Source organism: Anopheles aquasalis, chromosome 3 (genome assembly GCF_943734665.1).
Source record: "Anopheles aquasalis chromosome 3, idAnoAquaMG_Q_19, whole genome shotgun sequence".
Taxonomy (NCBI): domain Eukaryota; kingdom Metazoa; phylum Arthropoda; class Insecta; order Diptera; family Culicidae; genus Anopheles; species Anopheles aquasalis.
The window spans coordinates 66,598,549-66,603,548 of NC_064878.1; the positions used below are offsets into that span (position 1 = coordinate 66,598,549).

The 5,000-nt window shown below is 47.9% G+C and overlaps 2 protein-coding genes across 6 annotated transcripts in view; both read right to left on the minus strand.

Annotated features, from left to right (window-relative positions):
* LOC126574369 (troponin C, isoallergen Bla g 6.0101-like) overlaps positions 1 to 5,000 on the minus strand; it is a 177,500-nt gene that overhangs the window by 27,623 nt on the left and 144,877 nt on the right. The window lies entirely within an intron of this gene.
* Positions 1 to 5,000, minus strand: part of LOC126574368 (leucine-rich repeat-containing protein let-4) — an 18,715-nt gene that overhangs the window by 10,150 nt on the left and 3,565 nt on the right. For 2 of the 4 annotated variants that reach the window (XM_050234528.1, XM_050234526.1), the window contains exon 2: positions 2,779 to 3,055. The exons of the other annotated variants lie outside the window; for them this stretch is intronic. The gene's annotated coding sequence lies outside the window, so the exon portion shown is untranslated. The remainder of the gene's footprint in view (positions 1 to 2,778; positions 3,056 to 5,000) is intronic. 4 annotated transcript variants of the gene reach the window in all.

Below are 5,000 nucleotides of genomic sequence, written 5' to 3' on the forward strand. Positions count from 1 at the left end.
TGGCACGATTATCCTCTTGCAACAGTTTATCCACTTTTCTCGCAGAGAGTCGGGCAAATGGGAATGTGAATTCTTTTTTTTCTATAACGCGCGGGAACAGAAGTGTATTTCAAGTCATTTGTTGTGACATTCTTAAATTCTGTCTTAAAGTAATTAGCAAGCGTTCTGTCGATGGAGGCGCCTTTTTTTTTTGCACAAATAACGCAAAAGATGGGGATGCTCCCTCTGCCTCTAACACGACAACACGACATAAATCCTTTCTGCCATCCATTCGGTCATTTCGCAAAAGTTGAACCACCATTTCGTGCGGTAAGCTGATTACACAAAGTTTTCTTCTGGTTGGATCACACTAATGTCGCTTTCAACGAACTAATACCATCAAAGCATCGCTCAGACACTCTCAAGACGTGGATGATAGGTCCTTTTCCTCTTCATCAACCTGGCTAAAGCTGCGGTTGCTGCTAACCGCCCTTTCGGCTCATCGTTTTATGGATCATTAAGCATCACCACAGGTTTGATGAAGAGAGCCGGTTCTTGAGTGTTCCTTTGAGTAGTTTTGGGTTGATGAACTTGGAAGAACGTTAAGCTCGATGGCGGCCAACTTCAGTTCGTCGGTTCTGTTCAGGTTTGTGACAATACCGACGGAAAGAAAAACCGACAAACAACTCGAAAACTTTTCCGATTAAATGCCAACGCAAACACACTTAAACATGCAGGAGATAAAGATTAGAATTCGAACGTCTGTTCGAGGATCGCGGCCAGACTATAATGGCCCGATGAATTAAACATTTTCAAACGTTCCTATTAAAGGGGGAACGCCAAAGGAAATCATTATTTATGGTTCCAGTTCTCGGAAGGTTCGGCCGCTAGGTACTGGCCAGGTCTAAGGGGCATGGCCGCTCGCCCTAGGAAAAAAATCTCAAATACTTCAGTGACCCTGACGAGGTTACGGACCGCAGTAAATGGTTTTCTGGCGGGAGGAAAATATGAATTACACGGCGTAAATACCTGCATGTGACCGGGATTGACTCCCGGGGGCTCCTGGGGGGGAGTTGGTGTGTACTACGTAATGGAGCTCACGTCACCACACCACAAGCGCCGTCGTACTCGCGGTTAATGCATAATTCATACAGAACATTTTATTCCTACACGCCTTCACCGACACTCACTTTTCCCCCAAAAAACTCCTTCGAGTTATGTACAAAGCACCCCTGCGTTGATGTCACGGCACCGCAAGAATGTTGGGTGGTTATGAGGCCCCGCTAGAAAGCTGCTCCCCATGGAAACACCTGACTTGCGTATGTGCTCGCCGTCGGTTCATCGGATTCTTCAAAGTTCCAGCGCAAGGTCTAAAATTAGACGTCTGGTTGAGGGGAAGATAAAATCGATTTTTGCCATCCTTGCGGTTGTGATCGTAGCCAACTAACAACCCCCCACCCCCGCCTCCCTCACATCGTGGTTGGGTCGATGTAACGGGGCTAAGCTTTCTGCAGTAGCTATTCTCCCTTCTGCTTGAAAGCTGTAGAAATTCACCAACATGTTGCAATGCTGTGGCTAACAAACCGTACGCGTGGCTACCACCGGCATTGCTTTATTCGCCGAAGCCACGAGTTTTTCATCAATGTTGCTCGATGGTATCCCACACGATGGATGCTTTTCGTTCCGTTTTGCTTTGTTTTGAAGAAATCAGTGATGTATTATTCATACCGACAGTATCTACACGTATCTCCACGTGATGTATTGTGAGTGACAGGCACGAGCAGGCCAGACATTTGACGAGCTGCAGACAAATCATGCCCGGCAGGTATGGTAATGCGAGCAGCGTTTCGATGCTGTGGGAAAATGCCATCTGTTCATCGATTTTGGAACCATTTGGCAAGTCTGTCTGCTTTCATGGAAGGTCCATCACATCATATTCTCACCGGACACTGGTTGAATTTGGTTTGATTTCATAAATACATTATCCATTTTCACGTTTTCACTGACGTGATCGGACTCGCTTCATGATTGATACAGATAGAAAGTATTTTCATCGTTCCATTCGCCTTATTTATGTACTTTGCTCACACATCAAACAAGCAAACCCAATAACTAACCAGCAGTTGCAGTCACAACGCATTAGTCTAATTAAATGTCCAATGAACCGTTGCGTTGACGTGGAGTAGCGTTTGACAAATGCCTGCCAGAAGCGCAAGGAATTCACAACCAAGGCAGCAACGCCCTTCATCGTTGTTGGAACGTTGGATAATGTTGTTTGCTCAAGCGTTCCAGTCGGGTGTGGGTCGCATGAACGGCAAGTGCTTGTTGAGAACGATTCCCCTGCTGCTGAACTCACTTCACTTTACCATCATGGAGCTGATGACGATGACGCTGATGACGCGACATGTTGTTGTCAAGCAGTACAAGCCGGATGGTGGATGTCACCCAAAGGTGAAGTGGAAAGGACTCGAAACGCACACACCCATACACACGCGCGAAACATTGACGAAAGATCGATTAACAAGCCTTTTTCCGAAGGAGACAGCGCCCTTCCCATCGCATCGCGACGGTCGGCTTCCGAGCGATTTCATTTCAATTACATTGGCTTTCGCGGTTCGTAAAGTGGAAAAACCAATCCGGCACGACCTTATCGATCGGTTTCCGGGCCTTCGGTCTCGGTGCTTGATTGCCAATCGTCCGGAACATGTTTGGCCGCAATTTCGTTATGATTACGTGGGAAAATGTCATTCGAGACGTTGCGACTTCAGCGTCGTCGCCGTGGTCGTCTTCGCTACTTACCAATACCTTGGTGGAATGTTGAAATCGGTTCCAGCATGTCCCATATCACTCCTATAACATGCCAAACAGGGAGCCGGGATGGCGGTCGGTCACTAGCACTCACTGCTGATCGGGGTCGGTACTGCGGTTCCGTGTGGCAGCTTGTGCATAAATGGTCACGGCCACTGTCACTGTGACACCAATTCCTTTCTTCTTTTCTATTGCACCAACACATACACTGTAGCTACCCACTGCACCACCTCTGCCACCGATCAGCTTGCTTCAACACCGACCTTTCCTGTATCAAATGCACATCGATTACGCACAAAACGTTACATAAAGAGCCTGCTTTCTTACTGACCGATAATCCCTCTCAATCCCATTAGACATGCGTCCTTTGCAAGACCTTCACCCAATCCCCCGCGTATCTTTGACTTTTTTCTCTTTTTTTCGAGCAATCTTCAGGACCTTTTCTACGGATTAGATGTCAATACGATGGTGAACCGCATCATCATCATCATCGTCATGCAACAGGAGAACTCGAAATACAACGCTGCGGGCTGTACAATGCTGCCGTTATCCCCGCGTTTATTAATCCAATTTACGCTTCGTTCCCCGTCTGCTTGCATTGCGTTGCTGTTTGCTGATTGCTTTCATATCCACTAATTTTGCGACGATGTGGCCAGGTCGGTCGGTCGGTGGGAACATGATTCTCGGTGGGAGCTATCATGTTTCGCAAATACGACATCATGGAGAGCGCATGATTGATTCGTCCGTTTTGGACGTGACAAGCAATTTCGTAACTGGAAATCGAACCAACTGTTCGGTAAATAAGGGCTGCTATCGTTTTCGAAGCATTGTTCGATAGCCAATAGCATATGAAGGGCCGTTTGTTATGTTAACGATTGCGTTCGATTGCGCAATCCCGTTATATAGTTTGTGTAGCACAAGCACGAGTATTAATGAATCCTTGTAATGGTGGACAAAGCAAACATCCGTTCAAGGAGAAAACTGTTCCAGAAAGAACCAATCATAATGCTAAACATCATTAAATTGATTCAACATAATGTTTACCCACTCAATATCACCGAGTAACCACATTTCGATGCATTAAACTCAATCAAAAAGCAACATCCAGTTTGTTCGATACTCATTTCGCAAACCATTTCGATCCCCTTTTCCGCCTAGGAAAGGACAAAACCATAACCCCGAGACACAGCTGCCGGAATGCAAAGCTATCGAATTGAATGTCCTGGTCCTCCTCCGGATGAGTGTCAATTGTTGCTTATCGCCTCATCGCCTTCTGATCCCAAGAGACGAGCTCAAGGAGTGAGCCATTCCGAAGGCCATCGAAGCGAACTGCAGTGTTGCTGCTATTACTGCTGCTACTGCTGCTCGTTCTCGTGCACCCTCAGCATTGGACGGTGAACCATTCCACGAACACAGAACATGGGAGGACCATTTGTGCGAAATTGTCATCGTTTGTCGCTGCCAGTGCACCATCCCGTGCTTTCCCGGAAACGATGAAATTCGTGCTGCTACTCCTGCCGGTTGCAATGGCGTGCGGACCAGCGCAAGTAATAACTTTCCGTTCCGCCTCGATCGATACGGTACGGTTCGGCGAAGTAAAAACACTCTCTGGTGCTGGTGCGAGCAAAGGGCGCTTTTGTTATGCAGCTCTTTCATCTTTTACAAACGCTTCGCCAGTAAGCGAAAAAGGACGTTCAACGGTGACGACAGTGTTAAGCGGCGTGAGAGGCGAAGGGGCTAGGTAGGATGAACGACCCTTCAGCATCGATTCTTGGATTCGCTCGTTTGAAGTTGAACGTGAAATCGGATGCGCAAACGGCGGCATGATGCATGAGTAACAGCTGCCACCTTGTTAGACACTCGTGTTGGCCATTCGCTACAACGCCATCAATATCGCGCTGTCGAGTCCGAGACCGCACGGCGCGTCGCGATCGAATTAATCAACGTGCCGGCTCGGGAGGGTGTGTGATCGGTGATCGCTAAGCAGGAAGTATCAAATCAACGCTATGGTGCTATGCGCAGTGGCCGGTCTGCGCCACCAAACCACTCCTCGGGCACAATGGTCCAACGTCAGTCACCTCGTCGGGATCCCGGGGTCGTCTTGGAAGACCAACACAATCGCTACAATTGGAATGATGGTGCGAGAAGCGGCCAAAGCCAAGAGCCATTTGTCACACGCCTTGGGGCTGCTCGGTCTGTTCTTTGAAGACGAT